We start from the raw sequence: 6,544 nt of genomic DNA on the forward strand, positions 1-6,544 counted from the left end.
GATGAATCTTTACACCACTATACATTATGAAATTGTATAAAATAGACTGGAAAGATTATAATTCACAACAATATTATCAGTATCACATGTCTTTCCGAAATACGTTTCTTTGGATGTTTTTACAGGTCACCAGACTTTTTGACATTTGACTTTAAACAGTCCAGTGTCGAAACAATCATATTTTGACATCTGCTACATGTATAAATATCTTACATTTTACTAAATTTAACTTCAGGCTTCATTTGCCATTTATGCGACCTCACATACCGGCGAGAGAGAACACTTCAGATCCACAATGACAAATGCCATCCAGGTACATATACTCAAGTAATTGATGAATTTCATAACAAACTCTTCCATGTCTTTGAAATATTTAATGAAAAATGGAAATCTAAAACGGGAGCGAGCCCAGATCTACTGTAAACGTGGAATTTAACACGTGGGGGAAATTTACGCTTATTACGCAGAGCTGGATCGTCCGCGTAAATTTCCCCCGCGCGTATGGTTTCATCGATAGTGTAAGGAACGACAACTCTGATAGATATTGGTACGTGTGTGTGATGTCCTTCTGTAATATTGCTTTGTTAACGTATTAATACTTAACGTAAATTGTCTTGTAATGGTATAAAATAAAAACAATAACAACTGAAATAAACTACTCGATTAATTGAAGTTTTTAATGAACAACAAATTTGAATATATATATAAATGCAAAGAGAAAGTCGTGAATAAACCCGGGTGCATCTAGGTCCGGTATACACCGTGTCTACGGGACACAAACAGCAAGCAGTCGTGTGCAACGATCCCTACACAGGTAAATGCCCCTGTCATCATGGAAGCGACACTAATTGCGCTCGATTAGTTACAATAACTTACGAATAGTGTATGGTTCTATCATTGTTATTTGGAAAACGTGTTTGTTTTGACTAAATAGCACTCACCTGTTTGATCCGAGGTGATTACGAGATCAGCTGGTATAAGACACACATACACATGAATACAGTTTACCTTTATTTTCACCTATCCAATGACCAATCGGTAGGCATACGTAACATGTACTCCGTAGCTAGTATTTTTAACTGTACACATGTTGTAAAGTAATGGAGATAACTCTGCAGTATAAACGTCGATCTACCGCGACCGCGTAAATTACCCCTGCGCGTATAGTTTTGACCTTCAAATCGCGTAATTTTCACCCAGCGTAAATAATCGCATTTACAGTATTAACTGGTAATTATGTTGTTGTGACATTATGAAGCAAAGTTGTTCAGAATCAAACAAGAAGTCAAATTATCAAAGGTCAAGGTCACCAAATCAGAGGTCAAGGTCAAATTTTGTATCTCTGAACTGGTAAATATTTTGTAATGACATTATGAAGCGAACTTGTGGTGTCGCCCAATTCAGTCCTCCACCCTGCAGGAGCTTGCCCAGGCATTGTTTGAGGAGTGGAGCAACATTCCCCCTCACATCATCCGACGTTATATTAGCTCAATTCGGTGTTGTTGCAATGCAGTCATCCAGGCTGATGGAGGCCATGCAGTACTACTCAACATGAAAACTAAAAGATCATGACCCCCATCATCGTTGGATTCCCAGGATTGATTTTGCTTCGGTACTCACTCACCGGAGCGAAATCAACCGCGGGTATACAATGATGGACCCCCACCTGATGTCAACGTCCCGAAGTATTGCTGAACCATAACACATTACTTTAACATTTAATATTCCAATAGCATCGTCCCAATCAATCATTTCATGTTAAATTCAACATATAAAAACATGATATAGAGGCCCCTGTTACATTCTTTTTTTTGCTGAGTATATAATGATTCAATGTGGTAACTGATTGGTTGTTTTGTTTTCATGTGGATTCAGAAGATTTCAATAATTGTAGTATTGTTTAATATCGGCTCTGTAAACATTTTCTTAAAAAGAAATTAAATGCTTTTTTCGTTTTGTAGATTATAAATGGCAGAAGACATTGAGGGTCATCCTGGATGATTGTAGAAGAAAAATTTCTTCCAAATCACAAGATAATGGAAAGGAGATGACAGATGGTGGAAAGGAGAGGACAGAGTGTGGAAAGGAGATGACAGATGGCAGAAAGACAGATGATGGAAAGGAGATGACAGAGTGTGGAAAGGAGATGACAGATGGCAGAAAGACAGATGATGGAAAGGAGATGACAGATGGTGGAGAGAAGATGACAGATGGTGGGAAGGAGATGGCAGATGGTGAAGAGAAGATGACAGATGGTGGGAAGGAGATGACTGATGGTGGAAAAGAGATGACAGATGGTGAAGAGAAGATGACAGATGGTGGGAAGGAGAAGACTGATGGTGGAAAAGAGATGACAGATGGTGGAAAGGAGATGACAGATGGTGGAAAGGAGATCACTGATGGTGGAAAGGAGATGACAGATGGTGGAAAGGAGATGACAGATGGTGGAAAGGAGATGACAGATGGTGGAAAGGAGATGACAGATGGTGGAAAGGAGATGACAGATGGTGGAAAGGAGATGACAGATGGTGGAAAGGAGATGACAGATGGTGGAAAGGAGATGACAGATGGTGGAAAGGAGATGACAGATGGTGGAAAGGAGATGACAGATGGTGGAAAGGAGATGACAGATGGTGGAAAGGAGATGACTGATGGTGGAAAGGAGATGACAAATGTCGGAAAAGAGATGACAGATGGTGAGAAGGAGATGACTGATTGTGGAAAGGAGATGACTGATGGTGGAAAGGAGATGACATATGGTGGGAAGGAGATGACTGTTGGTGGGAAGGAGATGACTGATGGTGGAAAGGAGATGACAGATGGTGAGAAGGAGATGACTGATTGTGGAAAGGAGATGACTGATGGTGGAAAGGAGATGACAGATGGTGGGAAGGAGATGACTGCTGGTGGGAAGGAGATGACTGATGGTGGAAAGGAGATGACAGATGGTGGAAAGGAGATGACTGATGGTGGAAAGAATATTACAGATGATGTAATGGAAATGAGTGATGATAATGAAGAAATAGAGATGACAAGTGTTGATATATTTGCAGGGAAAAGAAGAAAAAAAGATTCAGCAGAAAAAAGTTACCTCGACAGGTAAATTATATTTTACTTGCCGTGCAAAGTTGGTCAGAATCAAACGGGAAGTCAAGTGACTAAAGGTCAAGGTCATTGGGTCAGATTTTGTATATTTTTTCTGGTAAATATTGACAGGCGTATAATGGCCTTTGGCCTCTTGTTAGGTATCACGGTGTATCATATTTGCCAGATGATGTATCGTGCATAGGTTGGCGATACAATTCACTGATGCATCAGTGAATCTTTACACCACCATACATTATGTAATTGTATAAAATAGACTGGAAAGATCATAATTCACAACAATATTATCAGTATCACATGTCTTTCCGAAATATGTTTCTTTGGATGTTTTTACAGGTCACCAGACTTTTTGACATTTGGCTTTAAACAGTCCAGTGTCGAAACAATCATATTTTGACATCTGCTACATGTATAAATATCTTACATTTTACTAAATTTAACTTCAGGCTTCATTTGCCATTTATGCGACCTCACATACCGGCGAGAGAGAACACTTCAGATCCACAATGACAAATGCCATCCAGGTACATATACTCAAGTAATTGATGAATTTCATAACAAACTCTTCCATGTCTTTGAAATATTTAATGAACCGGCTATTGTTAGGTTACGCCAAATTGATAACTTGTTTGTTGGGAAATGGAAATCTAAAACGTGAGCGAGCGCAGATCTATTAACTGGTAATTATGTTATTATGACATTATGAAGCAAAGTTGTTCAGAATCAAACAAGAAGTCAAATTATCAAAGGTCAAGGTCACCAGGTCAGAGGTCAAATTTTATATCTCTGAACTGGTAAATATTTTGTAATGACATTATGAAGCAAAGTTGGTTAGAATCGAACAAGAAGTCACATGATCAAAGGTCAAGGCAACTGGGTGAAACGTCAAATTGTGTATCCCATAACTGGTAATTATTTTGTTAGGACATCATGAAGCAAAGTTGGTTGGAATCAAACCAAAAAGTAAACTGCCCAAAGGTCAAGGTCACAGAGGTCAAATTTTGTTACATCTTTACTGTAAAATATTGACGGCTGTATTATGGACTTTGGCCTCTTGTTACAAATATGGACATCCATTTTGCAGGTTTTTCCACACTCCAGCTGCCCTTATGTGCAATATGTATTTCAATTTTTTCTCGACCTCCCCCAAATCGAGAGCGGTAATCTCGACGAACAAGTAATCAATTTGGCGTGAACTAAAACAAAATCTTCTCTCGTGTCGATATTCTTTGTTTACATTTGACCTGTCATAGACCTATTGCACATTCTCCGCAAGATTTTTTGATGGGTTCAGCAGATATTCAGATGATTTATAATTGGAAGATACGTCTTGTGTGTCTTTTAAACATGTTCTAAGTTGAGGAATATTAACACAGCGACAGCTTCCAAGTTTGTATATGTAGGTCAATTTACCATAGTCTTGGTACTATTGGCTATATAGTCTATTTCGGAAAAGTGTATCTGTAATTGTAGCCCGCCTCCCCCTTTTGTGAAATGCCGGGGCATCTATTAGAGAAAATAGAATATGTATATTTATCAAAGCGTAAGCAATAGCTTTATGGAATGGGACTTTAAAAAACTTCAAAATACTTCTATGTGTGGGTATACTAATTTGAAAATGCCCCAAAACTTAAAAAAAAAACTTCTATGGGTGGGTATCCCAATTTGCAAGTGCCATTTATGTTTAAATGGAACAGTCCTTATATTACCTACCTGTACATGTATAAAAATTATTTAAATTTTGAATTTTTAGTGGTCAACCATGGCCAGGATGAAGACTATTCATGCGACGAATGTTCAGATGACAGTACCGATACCTGTGATCCTAACTTCGAGTGTACTGCAAGTGAAATTGAATATGTCACAAGCGATGATGACTTTGCTTCAACAGATCACAAAATAGCACGAAGAAACGATATAGAAAAGGATTTTATAGACCACGTTTCAGATAGTGAGATGTCGGATGTCATTGTTAATGAGTGCTATTTTAGTGAACTTGACCCTGAATTAAACACGGAAATAGGTACATCAGAAAGAAAAACCAATGAGAATACTGAGGACACTGAGGACGAGGGTGGAACACAAATATTTGGATTATTGCCAAAAGGACAAAACAAAGAAGGATGTAAAAACACTTATGATAAACAGAATTATTGCACATTCTGCAAAAAAATGATAAAAAGCAAAATTTCACGTCATCTTTTAAATGTTCATAAACTGGAACCAAGAGTGAGCAAAATATGCCTACTAACTAAAAGATCAGACGAGCGTAGAATCGAGTTAGAAATGCTGGCCAATGAAGGCAACTTCAAACACAATATAAAGGTTCTACAAGACCAGGAAGGAATGCTAGTAGTGGGGAGAAGGGAAACAACAGGACGGAACATTCAGCCTGGAGACTATTTACCTTGTGAATACTGCAGAAAGTTCATAATGAAGCATACTCTCTGGTGGCATCACCGAACATGCACAGTTCGAAAGTTTAACGAAGTGAAGGAACCAGACGTAGAAAATGACGACGACGTAGAAAATGACAAGAATTTGAACACAAACAATGCTGTACGACGTGGACGCCATCTCTTACATAGTGCATTAATGGAGGAGTCTGATCCATTCGTGACAAAAATGTTGGACAGGATGCACAATGATGAGGTCAAGGATGTTGTTGCACATGATAAACTTATTAGGAAATATGCAGCGCTGCGTGTGGAAGGCCTGGGCAGTGAAAGCGACCAGAAAATAAACGATATCCACAGGGTATCACCGTGTTGCCGGACATTAGGAAGATTGATTTTGCAATGCAGAAAAATAAACCTTACTTCGATGATCAATCTTGACAGCCTCATTTCACCAGAACATTTTGATCTTGTCGTCGCCTCCACCAAATTGATGTCTATAGACAAAGAAAATCCTGCTGTCTCTTTGGGCAGGTATCTTGGAAATATACTGGGCCATATCATTCAAGTAAAAATTGGGGATGCTTTGAGATGTGGAGAGTCTGACGAAGGTAGATGCCAGAAGGCTTCGGGCTTTCAAAAGCTGTTTGAAGCCGAGTGAAACTATAGAGTTAACTCTGTGTGTGTAAAACGAATGAACACATTACATAGACAGAAGGTGCAAACAATTCCACTGACAGAAGATCTGAAAACGCTCACAGCATTCATCATCTGCAACATGAACCAAGCATCCACAGCACTGCGGGAACACCCGATGGCTTGTGATTGGACAAAACTTGCAAAATTGACTATGTGCAGGCTGATTCTATTCAACAAACGAAGGCGAGCTGAAGTGAAGGACTTGAAGGTTGACGACTACGAGACTAGGCCGAACTGGCAAGATGATCAGTCTGGGGAATTTGAAATGGCACTATCATCTGCAGATAAACTGTTAGCCAGCAGGTATGTTGATTTCCAGGTTGAAGTTTTTGAGCAAGCTTTTG

This window comes from Mizuhopecten yessoensis, unplaced genomic scaffold (genome assembly GCF_002113885.1).
Source record: "Mizuhopecten yessoensis strain PY_sf001 unplaced genomic scaffold, ASM211388v2 scaffold10921, whole genome shotgun sequence".
Classification (NCBI taxonomy): Eukaryota; Metazoa; Mollusca; class Bivalvia; order Pectinida; family Pectinidae; genus Mizuhopecten; species Mizuhopecten yessoensis.